The 20,764-nt window shown below is 33.8% G+C and overlaps 1 protein-coding gene across 1 annotated transcript in view; it reads left to right on the forward strand.

Annotated features, from left to right (window-relative positions):
* The window catches only part of LOC126776693 (prolyl 3-hydroxylase sudestada1), a 382,982-nt gene that overhangs the window by 140,646 nt on the left and 221,572 nt on the right, over window positions 1-20,764 (forward strand). The gene's annotated exons all lie outside the window — the stretch shown is intronic.

Raw genomic sequence — 20,764 nt, forward strand, 5'->3', positions numbered from 1 at the left:
TCGCATGTATATTCTACCGAGTAGTACCTACCTTCTCTTTTTCAATTATAATTAGCAAAATAAATGTATATATTATTTTTGTTGTCTATACATGCAAAATGTTTGCACAACAGATAAATTATTTAATAAAAAACTTTAATTGAAAGTTCTCTCACAGATTATTCAAAGAATTAAAATATTGTTTCATTCATTAAGAGATAGATGATACTTTTCTAAAATTTGACAAATATTATGTCTTTTATATTAAGAAATAACTTTAACGCTCATTTTACGCATTGAGACAGCTTTATTCATAAAGTTACTTGGTTTTAATTTAAGAAAGCACTCTATTTAATTAAAGGGTGTTTTAAGCATATCTTTATTTTTTTAGATCATTACTAAAGAATTAATTTATGTACAGTATTTAGTTTATAATGGAAAGCTAGACCGGATGGTAAGTGCTCATTACCGCGCATAGACAATGGCACTGAGAAATATTAACTACTAGTTCCCGCCTTCTGCTTCGCCCTACCTTTTCAGTACCACCAACAACGTATATATAAAATTTCATGACATGTTTGCAATCATCAGTTTTGCATTTTTAATATTACTCGTATTCGCCCGCGACTTTACCCATGTGCTAGAGGGCGGGGGATAGTACCTATTAGGTAAAAAAAGTAGTCTATGTCCGCCCGTGGAGTTCAAGCTAGCTTCATACCAAATTTTAACAAAATCGGTTTAGTGGTTTAGCCTCAAAAGCGTAACAGACAAATAATGTTACTTTAGCATTTATAATATTAGTATAGATTAGATACAATTAATTAGGTTTCGTTAGACATTGAACATGTAAAAAAATATTAGACATCCCTTACACAGCCAAGGCGCCATCAACTATTTGGTGGTATATGGGGAGCGGGTGGTACTTACCCATACGGGTTGGTACAATTCTTTACCAAGTATTTTTTTTAATATGATAAGTAGGCAGAATACATTACATTACAATGTATTAGTTTGAATATGCAACCAAATCGAAAAAAAAACAAGAAAAACATTTTTACTCAATTAATTTACGTATGTCGAGTTAGAGTTAGTATTTGTTAAATTTTCATTCAGGGTATATAAATTAACATACCTGTATGTATTATTGTGGATAAGAATAACTAATGCTCTTAATTTTTGTTAGGCGGTAAATCTGAACCGATGGTTGCTTTGCATGCAATTGAATCTTGTAAAATAAAGATTCAAAAGCGCGCTTGTTATAGCCTTATTGAATATATATATTTATGACACTAAAATACAGATCAATTTAATATTTAAAGACAATTATTAATCAACAACTAAAAAGGTTTTATTAAGATCGCACAAAACCCTAAAGTCTATATAACCAGTGGTACTACAATTACGAACTTTTGTTTTAAAACCCTTATAAATCCATTTTAGGGTTTTTTCGAGAAAATTTCGTAAGCTCAAACAACTTGGCAATTTATTGTGCCTACTCGTCTATAACGTACAAATTGAATTATTAAATTAGACGTATTTGATCAAATTAATTACACTTGATTTGAAATTCTGGTCATTTTAAAATCAAGTCGTTCCTTAAATACACCTTTATCTATTTTATTACGAAAATTCAACTTTAAGGAAGATGCTCATTGCTTAGCTTTAACCCAGACTTGACTTCATTGAATTGGCATTGAAATTAATTAATATTATTCTCATTGACACATGAAATATTGTTGCGATATATATTCCTGCATATTAACAAGAAGAACCAGTGAAACGATTCGGTAAGAACAAACTCGAAACTCACGCGACGATCGTGAAATTTCACAAATTGGTATTCGACTTTGATCATAATAATTAAAACATTTAAAGTGTACATGCACCGAGACTGCTTATAACCGTAAGTCGGTTAACGGTTTTCAACATTTGACATGTGCAGTACATAGTGAGTTTTTACAGAATACTAAGGTCCTCGAGACCGATTTCGGCCTCGGCGGCCAATCTCAAGAGAGATTAGCCAACTGCGCAGGACATATTATAGTGCACGAGTGCGTGCGCAAGCACAGGTGCACTCTCTATTCCCTAGCTGTCATTATCCACACTGTATACATTTCCAACTTCCAGACCCCGGGCTGCTATTGAGAATTTTCTGACAAAAACCCAATAACTTTTTTATTGGCCCGATCTGGGAATTGAACCTCTAGGTCAGCGGCCTTATATCTAGCCACTAGACCAACGAGGTAATCAATTCCAGAATAGTACTGCTGCTGTTGAGCCATTTGTCGTGTTTGTATTGTGTATTAATTTGCCACGCCGTATAAACGGTCGATGAACCCATTTGTAATGTATTCCGCGTTGTTTTCAATATTGTAAATATGTATGCACATGGAATTTAGTATTTTTATAAAATATTAGTTACCCGGCTTCGCACATAAGGTTACATAAGGGTCTGAATAAAATGTTCACATCCATAATATAACTGTTGGTTAACGCGGCGTTATATCTTCAACAATTATCGTCATGTTTTAGCACACATTTACACAAAAAAGTTAATGCGTCAAAATCATCCCCATGAGTCAATTGACTCATTCAATCCATTGTTGAAAACCGTATGAAAATCAATTCGGTAGTTTTTGAGTTAACCGCGTCTTGTCAGACGCGGTTTCTTAGTTTTATAATATGTAGTGATTGTTATTGAACCCTGGATATGGAGGCAACTTTGTATTTAAAGTTATACGAGTATAATTATTATGTACACTATATATATAAATACTCTCCAGTAGTGTGATCACCGTCCCATCGGATTATGAGAGTGAGGGAATGGCGAGTGCATCTGTGTTTACGCACATACATGTGCGCAGTTAAATATCCTACGTATATCCATATTCCATCGTATATGTCCTACGCAGTTGGCTAATCTCTCTTGAAATTGGCCGCCGTGAGAGGAATCGGAGGACATCGTCACCATCAAAATAAATGTCAAAGCATGTTTTGATATTTACTACTTCTATTTAATCAACGTAAATAACGGTTTTTGGCATATAGATATTTTATATTTATTACATATTAGACTATCGCTGCTTCCTAATTATATATAATTCAAAATAATTTAACCCGTCGGTACAAAAATTGCTTTACAAGGACTTTTGTGACCAAATGCATTCCACGCGGGGGAAGTCAAAGGCTTAGTATCTATGTATATATATCTAAATATAACTTTACCCCTGTTCGTCTGTAGTACGGTCTCTACGCGAAACGTCCATTTCATTAAAATGATGGGCGTAATTCATGTGCTATATTCCCGTAGAATATTTCAAAGCTTGTGCAATTTTTCCTTTTTGCCGTTCACAATACGAGATATGAGATCTAACTTCGTAATATCGCTTTTAATATTCCTTCTAACGCTGAAATTTTATGGACTTGAATATTGTGGAAAATCAAAAAAGGTATAAAGTAAGAGCCTGTCCTGTCCCCTCCTGGATGAGAGATCCAGGTTTTTGAGGAGGTTTGGAACTAATAACCCCATACGACTCCACTGTGTGTTGATGAATGCATAAGTGGCAGATAAGTGGATAGTGGCATTCAACATATGTGGGCTTTCTAACGATATATGCCTCTTTCAAATGCGTAATAAATTATAAATATAAATTGGGCACGTTCATGCCCATGAATCAGTGGAATTTATTTTGAAACTCAACGGGCCGCTAATGCTAGAAAGTAATATTTTCTTACACATCAACTAATATATCGTTTACTCTCGTAATATAATAAATAATCTATTTTGATTCTTGATATAAATATTAACGTTCAATATATGAATGTGCGGTTAATATTTACTAACGAAACCCTATTACTTACCGCACTTAGTTACCAAATGACGTCATTAATAATTAATGATCCGTAATCCCTTTTCAACAAGCTCCGAAAGTATGTGCTATGTTGACAAAATATAATATGTTTTCTAATATACGCATGCACGTTACAGATATGCGTCTTCCTGATTGCCATATGGGAGACATTTCAGTGCACAAGTATGTGGACAAACACAGGTGCACTCTCAATTTCCTCACTCTCATTCCAATTTATGTACCATCATAAACGATGAGATATAATGTCTAGATATAAAGATAGAGATGACACGATTATGGACAGACTGAGCGAACTCCACGCAGACCAATAACACCCCTTCAGTAAAGACAACTGGCACATATTCTGAGTCAATGAAGGAATCAGCTGGACTCTACAACGCCTAATGCAAAGTTGTATTTATATTGCATATAATTACCTTGTTTCTTTAATTCGTAATTGTAAACGTGCCTAATAATAACAATTTTGGAGGCTCACCGGATGCAAATACCTCCGCCCATGGATATCTGCAACACCCGAGGGCTTGCGGGTGCGTTGCCACCTTTTAAGGAATGAGTACGCTCATTTCTTGAAGGTTCCAAGGTCAAGCATAGACACCAAATTTTGTGTATAGATATTTTTTAAATGTTTTTTTTAAATAATAATTTATGTTATATATATAATTTATTGATATATTTTTTGGTTTCATTACATTATTATTATTATATAAAGTGATTAATAATTAAAATTAATTATATTATATATTTTGTAATACAGACGATAATTCCGCTAAATATTCTTACATTACTCGGCAAAATGGTTAAGATTTTTTTTTATTAAAATTTATCTGACTCGTTTATTCTTCATGAATTAATTGTTTATTAATGTGAAGAGAAAATATGGACATTTAATTTTAATCACGGACTGTCATTTAAATGATATGATGGCAAAAATTTAGTTGAATTTCTTTGTTAAATGGAACGTAGATTTTTTAAATTAAAACACGTTCTCGATGCATTTTAAAAGAGACGAGCCGTATGAGAATGCATATTCCAGCGTTTGATTTGCATGTGAATAGAACGGATTAGAATTCTATCGCAGATTTACTGTTTGAATTAAAAATAACAGCGGCAGCTTTCAGTTTTCTATTTATACATTGGTTTGAATGCCTCGTTGGTCTAGTGGCTTGCTGTATGGATGAGAAGAAAGCGACGAGTCACCTTCCGACTTACGCAGGTAATGACCGGTCACGGTTGTTTTGGAGAATACCTGTGTAAGATCGGACGCGAATCATCGGCGATGTGCCACCACAGTGGTGCGGAACGGGACACCGCTCAGCATACGCTGGAGGCGTGCCCCGCGTGGAATGTGGAGTGGGAGATCCTGTTCCGCGAAGTCGGACAAGACCTGTCCCTGCGAGCAATCGTGTCGGCGATGCTCCGCAGTCGGCGTGGAGGGCCGTAGCCTTCTTCTGTGAGACCGTCATGGTCCAGAAGGAGACCGCGGAGTGAGAACGGGAAAGGATCGATCCTGCTCGGTGGAGACGACGTCGGCGTCGTCTCGGTACTGTAGTGGCTTCTGCACTATAATATCTCCTAAGTAGTTGGCTAATCTCTCTTTAGGTTGGCCGCCGTGTCCGACATTATATATATGTATATACTGATTATTTCAAACATCGCTTTGCTTTGCAACAGATCCAATATAAAACTTTAATAAATAAAGCATGTTACTCCTTAATACTTCCTGACTACTGCAGAATATAGTATGCAGAATACTGTAACGTTTTGTAACATTGATTCAAACGTGCCTTTATGAGCCAACTCGAATAAAGATTTATTTATTTTATTTAGGTGTTTTGTTTGTAAAGCTAAAGGCCTGCTACGTAAATCGTTGTAATGACGTAATTAATATTAAAACGAAATCAAAAAGATGAAATAACAATGATTAATGGAAATCTCGGTTAATCTTGTTACGTAGACTATAACAGCAAAGTTGCATAAAGAACAGACATGTTATAAAAAATAAAAGAGATTATTCGTGGGCTTATAGACGTATGTTGGCCATTAGTTGGACTCAAAAGGTCTCGAACGTGGAAGTTCTGCGACGTGTCAACCAAAAACGGCAAATTTTGGAGACTGTCAAGAAGAGAAAAGTTGCATATCTCGGACACGTGCTTAGGCATGAAAGATATGAACTTTTGCAACTGATTATGATGGGAAAAGTTGCCGGAAGGAGAGCTGTTGGGCGCAGAAAAAAGTCTTGGCTGTGCAACATCCGTGAATGGACGGGAATCGCGACTGCTGCCGAACTCTTTCGTCTCGCGAAGAACAAGAAGGAGTATTTAAAGCTGACTGCCAACCTTCGCTAGTCGGAGTGGCACTCGAAGAAGAAGAAGAAGAAGATTATTCGTGACTGGTTCCGATAAGATTTAAGTAAATTGTATAAATTTAAGCAACTGAACTGATTTATATGTGGCGAAATGATATTATTAGGACTAGTGTAAGAGGTCGAGCGTAAAGGTATTTTTTTATTTTAATAATAATTCCAATTGAATTGCCGAAGATCGTTTGTTACGTGGGCGTGATGACAGTTTACCGAGACCTATGTCACAGACTACTGGAATTAGTTTTATAGTTAACTGAACCTTAAGCGATTACGAAAACTACAGTCCCAGACACTTTTCATGCAACTTTGTCTGTGTGATTTTTTTCTGTTGTATAAAACTCTTTTGCTTACCGGAATTTATATTATAATAAGTATTTTAAAGTATTTTATTTTTAACATGTCAATTTATCGTGCTATGCAATTAAAGTTGACGGTCACAAATCAAAACTTATATGTGCCAATTAATATGCCTAAGCTTTTAAAATAAAATTATTTTGAAAGACTTTTTTTCATTTAATATATATATTTAAAAGGTAGATGGAATGGCAAATGGAGCTAATGCTAAGTGGTTACCACCGCTACAGGCGTTGGCGTTGTAAGGAAATTTCACCATTACTTAAATCGATCCGCCACCAAATTTGATAATGAAAATTTGATGTCACTTGTGCCTGTAATAATATTTATTGCCTCTGAACATTTTTGCCTGTTTCAACACTCTATATAAGTAAGTAATTTTAATAATTTTAAAATTTTGCCAATTGATTTCTTTTTATAACAATGACATTATTTATTATTTAATTTTGACATTTTTAAAAATTACTGATGATTTTTTTGTTACTTTTAATTTGAATTCGATTAGATTGAATCTGGAAGTGCTATGTACTCTTGTAATTGACATGCATATTAGATGTTCTATTCTATTGTTTTATAAATTATTTTTTAATATTTATATGTATGTTGTAAGTGTGCTATTGCAATAATGGTAAATAAGTAGAAAGTCAAATTAACTGACGAAAAAAGTTGTTCAAAATTCTTTCATTTAAAACAAATCTTCTTTCAGTCCAGTATTTCGATGTAGCGATGGCTCCGTTTAATTAGGTTGTTTGTAGTGCTACAAAAAACGATCGATTATTCCAATAATAAATAATTAGTAGTTAGCAAGCTTTACATATATACAATGTGTTTATCGTAATTCACTTTCCAAACATTTCTAATTTGTATTTTAAACTTTTTAGCTTGCGTATGTTAATAGACTAAAGAGGCAGTAGGCTGGTCACATGTATCGATGGACTGGTAGTTGTTGGTGTAGAAGCGTACGCAGAATGCAGCGTAGGGCATATTCCAGCCAGGTGGACTGATGAACTGAGAAACGACATCATATGATTGATGTATATTTTCAATGGTTTCATTCACAAAGTCTTCATCTATTTATGATTAGTCTTAACAAGAATTGACGCTTTTCCAAATATTATTATTCATAGATGTTCTTTTTTTGAATATACTTTTTAGAAAGAGATCAGAACGGTTTTTTATCTCTTAATTTAGCTACATTAGCGCCATCTTAAATTGTCTCAAACTTTTCTATACACGAAAAGAATCCGCCTTACTAGATAGCTAGACTACAATAGTGTATATAAATATAAATACATATTGTATATATTACAATTTTAGCTATATTATCGATCCGTCGGAATTAACTTTTTCAAAATGCTCTTCGGAAAAGATCTCTAAATAATTTTCAATTGCTACTGCGTAGGTGTTCACTCACAACAGTAGTGATTGAAAATACATAACATAGCCACAATCAACATTTGTATCTATCCATTTGCATGACTATTGCAATTCAGATTACGCGATACAATGTATTCAATCCTTTCGTTACCGACATTGTTTGTCAATTTAGAATTAACAATGCTTTAATTGTACTTGCATATCAAACTTACTTTTAGTGGTGGTAGGGCTTTGTGCAAGCCTGGGTAGGTACCACCCACTCATTAGATATTCTACCGCAAAACAGCAGTACTTGGTATTATTGTGTTCCAGTTTGAAGGGTGAATGAGCCAGTGTTATTACAGGCACGAGGGACATCACATCTTAGTTCAAAAGGTTGGTGGCATATTGGCGATGTAAGGAACGGTTAATATTTCTAGCATATGCTCGTCCGCCTACCCATAATATATATAAAAAAATGTCAAACATTTTTGGGTTTTTATCAATTATTTACTAATGTAAAATATTTAAGAAATTCTTGATTCCGTTTGTAGATACAAACGGAAATTCTTGATTCCGTTTGTATCTAACTTGTAAAAGCCGGTTGTTCAAATTATCTAATATTTTTGGTTACCGAACCTTTACGGTTGTTGCCGAACAGCTTGAGATGCTATTTTGAAATGTAGCACAATTAAGTTATTCGTAATAATAAATTAAAGGATATGAATAATTTTGTAAAATAATGATTTTCAAGTGCAGTGAGATCATCTGGTGTAGTTAGAATACTCTTTGATTAAAAAAAACGAATATATTACATTGGTTTCGCTTAATCAATAACCAGAGTTCACACATAAATGTCTTATCTTAAGTCGTAAACAATATTCACATGTCAATAAACTATAATACTAGTGCTAAGAATAAATATTTTTGATAAACACACATAATATTTTGTAAAACATTATTGACGCTTTGGAGGTAACACCGATTAGTATGCCGTGGTGGTAAACGGCATAAGGCTTTCTTACACCGTCATGCTTCCTCCGACTCCACTCTCTATTTACCTACTTTAGGTATTTTTCGTTCCGTATTTCGTATCGTTCGTTCGTTTATTATTATAATAATATCCTTAATTATTTTATTACATATCATTTTATTGTTTTTCGTTAAACATAAATAGTTTCAATAACTACAAATTTCGACATTGCACATGTACTGGCCTTCCCGCTTCCGCCCCATTTTTATTTTAAAGGCCCTTCGAGAACAGCTGTAAGCCATTCAAACCTTAACCCAACACAGTGTAATTGATTTATTATTACATTATTTAATATTTATTGCTTTTAGATTTTTGGTATCCGAATGCCAAATTGATTAAGCCATTATGTGGTACGACGTCTTTAGTTAATCAATTTTGAGTTTGGCCACCGTGGCTAAAAGCTCGTCAAGATTAAATTGGGGTATTATTGTTTCTCTTTCATTCAAGATATGCTTGCTCTTAGACAGTCGCGCCTGGTGGAAAGCAATGTCTCGAAGTGCCCTTGTCTAGAAAATGCTCATAGATAACACTGGCATTTGTGTTTCCATGGAATTTATACAATCAATGAATATGAATTTCAGAATTTATATTAATATTTTTTAACACAAACTTTATCGTTAACGTCAATTTTCATCTGACATCAATATTATAAACCAGAACACTGTTGGATTGGAAACTTGGTGTTGTTTTATAATGATACCTCTTTTAAAATATATCATTCGGCATACCCTCACTTACACGCAGCTATAAAACTCAATACGACCCTCGTCACTTTGACATAAGTCGTTTCCACATATTGTGGGGATTTAGGACTTTGTTTTTTTTATATATTACCTACTTAGTAGAAGAAGTCATTGATATCGTAATATTTAAATATACCTATAATATATTAAAGTAATATACATACATTGTCTCATGACAAGAATGAATGGTTTGACTTAAATGGGATTAGGATATTAAATTAAAGAGTATTTATTTATATAGGTTTCAGTGTATGGTTGTGTACATAAAGAGAAAGTTCTATTTTCAAATAACTTCTTTATTTGATTTCAAAGCGAAATCTGCAAGAGACAAAAACCTGTACTAAAAAGTTTCTTTCAAAATGTTAATAAAAAAAAGTCCTAAGAAGGCTTTCTTATAAATTACCTGTTCTTCTAATTTTCTTTTGACAATAAATTCTCAGGAACAATCCTGCATGTGACATTCTACTTTAAGCTCCCAAGTCCAGCAAAAGTCAATAAAACCAGTATCTAGGTATAGGATTGGAAGTATAAGGAAGCAAAGAATGCATGTGTTTGGTTAATAAATACTCATTTTCAAATCAATTGCATCTTACAAAATAAATTTATTAAAAGTGTTTTGGAATCATTATTTTAGAATAATAATTAAACGTTCAATGGCGATGTATAAGGAATGTTTAATATTTCTTATTGCGTCAATGTCTGTAGGCGGATCACTCAGATATATTGTCCCGTCCGCCTACCTATTTTGTTAATAAAAAAATGTTAAGCTGGCCGTCAGTTCAGAATGTAGTATACCAAGAAGAACAACCAATAAACAGTTATACGGATTATACATACATTGATTACATTTACAATAACATTATGTGTTGCAAAATATAACGCGGCCTCTACATGACCACGCATTGTTGGTGACTTACGTACTGTTTTCAACTCGCATCGATCACGGAGAATGGCAATATATTACCTCAATTCCCTTCAACAAGTTTACAACTATTTTACTAAGGGTCTGTGAGACGCGGACGAATGCGAGGTAACTATTAAGGCTTTTTTAAATATGTATTTTAAACTTTGCATTTCAAGATTATATACAAGATTGAAAGATATGAAATTAATCTTTTTTATTAATCTACTTATTGCTAGGGCCTTGTGAAAGCCCTTTTGGATTGGTACCAGCCGCTCATCAGATTTTCTACTACACTTACACTCAACAACAGCTATACTTAGTGTAGACTATGGTGTCAATGTATGGATGTAGCTTGATGTATTTGACTATGGCGTCAATGTTCCATACATGTGCCTTGATGTATTTTGATAATGATTTCGCTAATTTGTACGTAGAAGTAAAACTCTTTTGACGTGACAAACTTATATATATTTAAATATTATTACATTTAAATCTTGAATAGCGAACAATATAGGAAATAATATGGAGTAATAAAAATTGTGAAAAAATGTGTGCTTTGACAGCGGACGGCAATGCAGAAGTGGAAATTTATGTTTTTTCTTAAACTAAATGGCGTGAGCTCCGTGACATTAAATACTCCTTTGTTAATAATAAACTAATATTCTTTACACTTAGTATTGATGTGTTTCTAACTCGGACATGCATTGAATTTAATGTGCTCAATTTGTGCTTAGAATCCATTTTATGCTCGGGGTTGAAGGACAAAACCGTGACTTGACAGATCAAATTCTGCCATGTGTGTCCGCATTGGAAGAGCGTGTTGGATTAAGCTCCAAATTTTAATCTCAATAGGACAAGAGGCCTGTGCCTAGAAGCGGAGAATTTACAGGTTGTTATTTTATAGTTTTACTAGTTTTCTCCCGCGGCTTCGCCCGCACCTTAGGTAAGAGAGAAACAAAGAAATTCACTTTCTCATTTATAATATTATTATGGATAATAAATACAAATAAAGGAATATTATTTCCTTTGTTAGATTCAAATTACAATTCGAGATGACTATCATTTAGACCGTCGTTACCGCAATCGACGGGATACAGCCTGCTCATCCTGAAGCCCGTGCAAAGTTATGTTCGCTGTAAATTAGGATTCCAGGAGAATTTAGCGGCAGTCATAGTTACGGAACGGATAATACGAGTACAACATGTGATGTTTTCTCACGATTTCTGTAACAATCAGATATACCTGTGCTTGTATTCAGAACAATAATTATTGTGTGCGATCGTTGCTATGTAATTGATTGTTAGCAGTCATTAATTAACCCAGTCGAGCAACTAGGGTTTTAACAAAATAGGTTTCATGTCTCGCGGCACATTCACGCTATAGGTATTCCTAAAGGGACCTTGCTAACCACATACCAAAAAGGGGGACAATTATCGCATCTTAATCAATAAAAATATTTTAGTATTTAATTGAAACATTTATTTTCCAAGCGTTTATTTCCTTCATTATTTTTAGAACAAGCTGGTAGTCGTTTTCGCGTGCTTTATTTGTATTTGTATTTTAGTAAAGTAAGCAAACCATCGCGAGGAAACCTGCACGTGCGGATGATACTTAAACACCATTTTAAATGCTGTTTTTACTGTTTTTAGGAAAATCTTATTTGAGCTGAGAATTTTTGAATAAAGGATTATTTTATTACTATTTTTTGTTTTGTAGTATTAAGTTATTTTAATAACCATACAGGTAAATAGTTGTAACATCGTCGTTAATATTATAGGATTTTAAGTTAAATATATATAATTATTAAAGAATATATTAAATAGGTAGGGCGAGGCCAAGCGACTGTTTACGAAATGACATTCAAGTTAGTATTATTTTAAGACAAATATTTAAGTCATTGTTCTTCTAAATTATATTTCGTAGCCAATTAATCTCTGGCTGTTCAGGAAGCGATATGCGAGTCGGGGGTTGATACTATTAATATTATTTTTAACGAAATGATATTTTTGTTATAAATACGCACATATGTTTTTAGAAGAGTTCATATTTTTTTGTGTTTAATACATAGTTTTTATGATTTGGTGGGTGGACGAGCAAATGGGCCACCTGATGGTAAGTGGTCATTGGCGATGTAAGAAATATTAACCATTCCTTTCAACGCCAACGAGCCACCAAATTTTTGAACTAATATGTTATGTGTCTGTAGTTGCATTGGCGCTTTCACCCTTCAAACCGGAACGCAAGAGTACGATATCTGATTAGTGGGTGGTGCCTACCCAGACAGGCTTTCACAACCCTATCATCTAGAAAATTAACTATTTTAAATAATTTGTTTGTAAAGCGGACATACAAACATAATTTGTTAGTGGAGAGTTGATGGATCGGCCGCTGCCCGTTCCCATTGTCTTCGGAACGTCTACGTCACGGAGGGGCGGCGCTCACGCCGATGCACCGGCCGACGGTTAGTCAGCTGTACGCCACGCGCTAAGCAACTCGTCACTTTGATCCTATCTTACAATCTCGCAATCGACAACTATAGCTAACACCATCATTAGCAAGCGTCTGCAACTAGTGTCTCTGAATCTCTCTCTTTCTTTAAACAAACCGTTTCTGTCCGTTTATAAGCTGTTGTCTTCACATCTAACTCACTCAACACTCCTCCTGCTATAACCTATATATATAATAACTAGTAAATTGATTTACCAGTTATCGATTATTTATATTTTAATGATAAATGTATATATCGAATAACGAAAGTGGTTATAATAAAAAAATAAGCACAGAACCGCCGATCCATTAGCGTCATCGGTTCTGCTTTAACTATTTGAAGCAAGGTAAAGGAGTTAAGATAGAAGGTAGTTATAATTACATACTCAAGTTTATAAGTATTTTATTTGAACAAAAGGAAAATATAAATGATTAAAGTTAAAGATGATAGACTAGCAATATTTAATCAAACGGACGTAGTTTTTACTTACAATGTGTTCTCTTCGAAAGTCGGCGGCAGACTGAGCTTTGCGCTCAATTCACCGTCTTTATGCTTTCGCTTGCCCCACCAAAAGCAAACGTTATATCACAAAAACACTAAAGTAAAGAGATGGCTTTACCATCTCTTTATAATTATGGATGCTATTATTTACTTAACATATTTCTAAAATCACATAAGTTTTATCTAAAATATTTTACAATTAATTAAAACGTTACAATAACCAATTTCGCGCGTCATGAAGTAGTCAAATTCATGAATAATTAATTTTCAAGCTATCTATTATTAAACATAAAACCTCTATTTATGTTGATAATGATTAATGAATTTGTAATGAAATTATGATAATTCTTTTATAACCAAATCAAAGTAAATAATATATCTGCGGCGACATATACAAAAGCAGCAGTACATTATAAATCACAATGAAAAATATTCTATTCAAATCAGCGTATTCCTTAGAAGCTTATTTGTTGGTTTCAAGACATATATGTTTCATTATTCAAGTATACGCGTAAAACACGAACATCTGGATGAGCGTTTGTCTTAAATCGTAAAGGGGAAAACATTGTGGAAATAAATAAAGTTGCGATACAGCAGGATTTGTCACGTATCACGCTTAATGATGCTTCTATTTTGTGTTATATAAAAATGTTGGTTACGAAGGTTTTGTTTTTTCAAGCAGTGTCGATCTGTGTTGTACTTTTATTTCATAAATAAAACATTTAGTTACAATATCAAGTTTCTATTCATATTATTTTAATGAGCATGCCGTGTACATATGCTTAGGAATGTAATCTAGCTTAAAATTGTATAAGTTCGTAATTTGAATGTGTGTCCAGATTATATTCTGTTTGTGTACCTATATAATTAAACAAATTAAATGTCATCGTGAATGTGAATTTTTTTTCGAATATAGAAGATACAAGGCTGGTGGGGAGGCCAGTCTGCTCATGATCACTACAGATGCAAAGCTGTCGAAATCGATATGTCGAGTAAAATAAAACTGCGTACGATCGCGGTTAAAACCTAAATAAAACATATAAAATAAACATGCATTAAAATCGGCTTTCAATATTTCACGAGTGCGATACAAAGTGAGGGCTTACAGAATAGCAGAACTGTTGGTACACTTGCTAGTGGTTTGTAGCAGAGTAATATATACAGTGACTAAAAACGAAATAAACAAGTTTGCGCTAGCTACCACAAGCTTTGAATTATAGCATTAATAGTATTAGAAGTAAGTATATTTTCTCCAGGCTATACACAGATAAATTTATATTGTATATATTATAGTTAACACTTTATAAATAAAACATAAGTTTAGCTAGATTTTTTATTTCAAACTATTTTAATTTATAACAAAATAAGGATTAAATAAAAATGTTTACCGTTATGCTTTGTGATTTCGACTTAAGTTAAAATTTAAACTGAAATGAACGTTCTTTTACTCTATCTTTATTTAAATTAATATTGGAGAGCACTCGTTTTGAAATAGAAGAAACATCACCGTTAGTCTGTGTATAAACGCAAATACAACCTGTTGGCTGACTTTGCGTGAAGCCCTACCACCCGGGCTACCACGAGATAGTAGAAACTATACTTGTAAGCTAAGCATCGACGCGAGCAAATTCGCAGACACGAGCTGGTATAAATTTATAACAAAGAAGTTCATTTTCATTTTATGTAATTTAAATAGTAAATACAAAATCCACTTTATTTTAAATGAAATATTTTATGAATAAATTACTCTACTCAGACAAGATATAAGATTAAAATTCTAGATAATATTGTCACATTGCTTTGATAAAAGTTTTAACAGAAAAACCGTTATAGAAATAGATATAACAAACATATAGAGGTTTATCACGTCTTAAACATCAAAAGAACTTGGTGTGTGGAGGTTTTACTTTAATTGAATAATAAAGTTAAAGATAATTGAACGTTTTATATATATATTCGCCGGGCGGGCAAATGACTCTACTCCACCTGATGGTAAGTGGTAGTAGAGTCCAAACGCGACGACGGCCAGTACAGGCGGGGAGAATGTTCTGCACTAACCGCCCCCGTCTTGCCGGCCCGTAAGATGCCTCTTCACGCCTTGTTTGAAAGAACCCGGGTTGTAAGAGGAGGGGAACACGTGAGCTGGTAAGGAAAAACAAACCAAAACATAAAATTTAATAGTCATTTAATCATCAATATTATTGAATGTAATGAGGCAGATTGAGTACGTGGTTATCGTATCACCCACTCATCAGATATTCTACCGCAGAACAGCAGTGCCTTGTATTGTTAAGTTCCGGTTTGAATGGTAAGTGAGCCAGTATAATTACTATAAATTAATATTTTGTATTTTTTTTCGATATACAGACTCATAAAAATTTGTAACAAAACTTATGAAATGATTTATATTAAATCACAAAATGTAACCACTTATAAATTCATGATTTTATTACGCGAGTGGACCCTCGTAGTAATTGGTAGTCGGGGCGTTACGACGGCTGGCTAATCTTCTATATGAATAACATGGATCAAGAGCGATGATATACAAGCATTTACGGTTCCGTAGATATTATTTAAATACATTAAGATGTGTGCTAAAATCACACAGTAGATGGTTTTATTATCATTATGACACCTTATAAATCACGCTGTCTATTCTGTTTCAGGAGTACAAACTATCAATATAACAAAAAATCTAATTCATCTTTTTTTAACTCTTGTTTGTAGTTTGTAGATTAAATATTGAAACTATCGTAACGACCGAAGTGACAAAACGATATCGTTGGAAGGGCAAATAAGTAATAATATTATTGTCATAAATTCATTGAAACTTCAAAGCTACAGAAACGCATTCTTTCAACGGCAGGGCATTTCAGACACATCATAACATCTTCGATTTCACGGTTGGCAGACGAATATTGATAGTGTTATATATATATAAATGTGCACAATGGGCCTCATAAGAAGGCTCAAGGTCACTCAAAGGGCAATGGAGAGGGCTATGCTCGGAGTTTCTCTGCGAGATCGAATCAGAAATGATGAAATCCGCAGGCGAACCAAAGTAACCGACATAGCCCGAAGAATTGCTAAATTAAAGTGGCAGTGGGCGGGGCACATTGCTCGCAGAACCGACGGCCGCTGGGTCAGAAAGGTTCTCGAGTGGCGACCACGAACCGGAAGACGCAGTGTGGGCAGGCTCTCTACAAAGTGGACCGACGACTTAGAACGAGTCGCGGGAAGACGTTGGATGCGGGCAGCGCAAGATCGGCCAACGTGGAAATCCTTGGGGGAGGCCTTTGTCCAGCAGTGGACGTCTTTCGGCTGATATGATGATGATGCGCGGAAGGCGGTTTGTTTTCGTGTTTCTGTTTTCGCGCGTTTTTTAGCCGTTTGTTGCCTAAAACAGACTTGTACAATGATATAACTTTTTTGTGGAAGAAAAACCACAAGGGCTATATAATATTCAAACAGAAGAAAGTTTTAATTATTCTTTCACTCATCTTTCTTCTCCTTCATTTTTCTTTAATATTCATTGTCGTCGAAAGAACAGCCATCGTTTCGTTCAGAGATCGTTTTTTTTTAAATATAGGTGGCTGTTCAGTACCCTTTTCTCCTCTGTATATCAACAGTTTGTTTTTTTTGTTTTTGGTTGTTTGTTAATAATTATTGATAAACTTTAGACTTATAAAAAAAATGGAAATGAGAGTAGAGAAAAAAATACTTGAAGCGTGCAATTCTATATATCCTTTCCTAAAACTTTAAATAATTATTATGGTAACACTTATATACTTTCGACCACCGGGCGAAAGTAGAGCGAAGTAGAGCGACAATAATATTGAGAAAACCTTTGACAGGCTACTTTAATGTAAAAAAAAGAACTCAATTTGAATACAAACAACCTTATCTGAGCGGGGTGTACTTACATTTGATCACTTTTTTTATTACGGTTAATTGTGCCGGGAACATACAATTGTAATAATTTGCACCAGCTTACCTCGAGCTACGGTAAACTCAAAGCTGGCTAAATCTATTAAATAAATTGTTGTAATGTACTAGCGTGTATGTTTGTATAATAAATTTGTTTATATAATAATTTGATTGAACAAATTTAAAAAAATAATCATTATACATTCGCTAAATATGGATTAAACATATATGTATGTATGTTTTAAGTTACTTTTCATTGATGGTCATATAGGATACATAAATATAATTATATATGATTATTACATGTAGATTTTTTGATTAATGAAAAAGACTTACTTACAGCTCACTTGAATTACGTATATTATGGCTTTTCCTCTGTATAATGAACACCAACAGTGTCAGTCTGTAGCAGCTCACGTCGTATCTCACTCGTAAGTTGTTGTCGATATTCAGGAGTGCTATTTTTTTTTTATAAAATAGGCGGATATTTTATAAAAAAGGTGGACGAGCATATGGGCCTCCTGATGATGTGATGTGGTCACCAACGCCCATAGACATTGGCATGTAAGTATTGTTAACCATCGCTTACATCACCAATGCGCCACCAACCTTGGGAACTAAGATGTTATGTCCCTTGTGCCTGTAATTACACTGACTCACTCACCCTTCGAACCGGAACAAAATAATACTAAGTACTGCTGTTTTACGGTAGAATATCTGATGAGTGGGTGGTACCTAACCTTTTTTTTCTTTTTTTTTTCACGCAGTGGAAATCGGGTGGGATTTCCACCGCACTTACTAGTGCGTACGGCAGCGCGAGGCCATCCCGGCTGCCGTCCTCCTCAGGGGGCTGGTACCTACCCAGACGAGCCTGCACAAAGCTCTACCACTAGTCTTGAAACTTGAATTATATATATTATGGCTTTTACTCTGTATAATGAACACAAATGTAGCAGCTCACGTCGTATATCACTAGTAAGTTGTTGTCGACTGTGTTGACAGAAGTGCTATTCTGTAAGAACTCACTTCATTATTCACCTGTTAATTGATGACAAGCGACTTATGGTGTTATGCGTAATGTTATAGTCAATTTCGTATATCACTATCTGAAATTTCATAACCGAATTCAGAGGTAAGTCTAACATAGTTTCAGAGATTTACAATTGTTCAATGTAAGTTGACCTCGATCTATATGATCGATCATATTAAATAGGGTTCAGCTTATGCTGGTTATTTATCGGTTAAACGCATCCACGTGTATATGTAAAGCGCGATGATTGCCGAGTTATTTGCAGTGAGCGTGCGTATATCGGAACATGGACCAGGTAAACCTCTGTCTTTATTCGTTTCTAATATATTTTGTTAGGTTTTTTTTTTATTTTTTTTTTATTTATTTTTTTATAGAATAGGAAGGCGGACGAGCATGTGGGTCACCTGATGGTAAGTGGTCACCAAACGCCCTTAGACATTGGCATTGTAAGAAATGTTAACCATCGCTTACATCACCAATGCGCCACCAACCTTGGGAACTAAGATGTTATGTCTCTTGTGCCTGTTTTTTTTTTCTGTTTTAAATTATTTTTAATACTTTATTCATATATCTTAATAAATTGTTAAATAACTTGTTATCGTTAGGTTCACTCCATGTTTGTTTGTATAAGTGGAAACTTTGTTGGCTTAAGTGAAATTTATTTTGTTACTAAATTTTATGTATTATGTTATGCTGTATGTTTCCCAAATAAATAAATAAATAAAATAAATAAAAAAAATAAAAAAAAAGTAATTACTCTGGCATTAATCACTGGATGGCTTCTAATACCCTCACTTTAAATCCTATTAAAATTCAATATATAATCTTTTCAATACTTTTTTTTTATATAGAATAGGAATGTGGACGAGCATATGGGCCACCTGATGGTAAGTGGTCACTAAACGCCCTTAGACATTGGCATTGTAAGAAATGTCAACCATCGCTTATAGCCAATGCGCCACCAACCTTGGGAACCAAGATTTTATGTCCCTTGTGCCTGTAATTACACTGGCTCACTCACCCTTCAAACCGGAACACAACAATATCAAGTACTGCTGTTTTGCGGTAGAATAACTGATGAGTGGGTGGTACCTACCCAGACGAGCTTGCACAAAGCCCTACCACCAGTAAATATACGCAATACTCCTAATAATACAATATCATATAAATTAGTAGCTCATTCATTTAATCTAGCTGATCATACTAAATGTACCTGTCCCGTTGTTAACAAAACTGATCGAACTAAATACTCAGGTATAATAACAGATAATATTATAAATAAAAATCTTAATCTTAAAGGACATCTAAAACAATTAAGTCAAAAAATCAGAAAACTTATTACTAGATGATATATTGTAAAAGCTTTAGTCTTTCTCCTATTTACTATAAAAATTTAATAAATAAATAGTTCCTAACCCAAGATGGGTTAGGGAGCCAGGAGACCCTTAGTACAGGGCAACATAGTTTTCGCTCCTGCCTCCCACATACAACTAATATTATTATATATTTATTAACCGTATATTTATTATTAAGATACAAAAAAAATGTAAGAATAATTGTTTGTGGGAGAGAATAAATAATAATAAAAATATATGTAATACACATGTCTTTTTTCGATCCTATATATTTAACAAGCTATGACAACCTACGGCTTCGCTCATGTGTAAATAAAGGTAAAGGATAAATGTTTTTTTGGAAGTTTGTGATGTTAAAGTAAAAAGCATGAAATGTCATTCGTCGTTGTTAATGCTGTAAATGACGAAGTGATTTTTTTTATTTCAACATATTCAGATTAAACAAAACTATGTGACTTGAAAAGTTCTAAAAATAGTCCATGATAGTATGTCTATCATTTAAGGTTGATTTACTATATTAATAATTTATTCTAAAATGGTGGATCATTTGGAAAGTTGTTTTTATAAATATAGCATTAATTCTGATGAAAGATATCGAGTAGGATCATTGAGAGTTTTTAGTACTTTTATGGTTTTGACATATTTCAAAAGGTAGTTGAGTAGGTTGTTTGAAAATACTCGTTTGTAAATAATTTTGTAAGTTAAAATTTATACGTAAGGTAGGTATTCGGTTTCGTCACCTTTTTTTGTTATTGTTTTGTTAAAGTCGGTCAGATCATAATAAGTATTTATTTTTTAAATACACAGATTTACCTTTCAGTTTTAAAAAGACACAATTTCCTGTAAATATTTCGTTGCAG

The sequence above is a fragment of the Nymphalis io genome, chromosome 21 (assembly GCF_905147045.1).
Source record: "Nymphalis io chromosome 21, ilAglIoxx1.1, whole genome shotgun sequence".
NCBI lineage: Eukaryota > Metazoa > Arthropoda > Insecta > Lepidoptera > Nymphalidae > Nymphalis > Nymphalis io.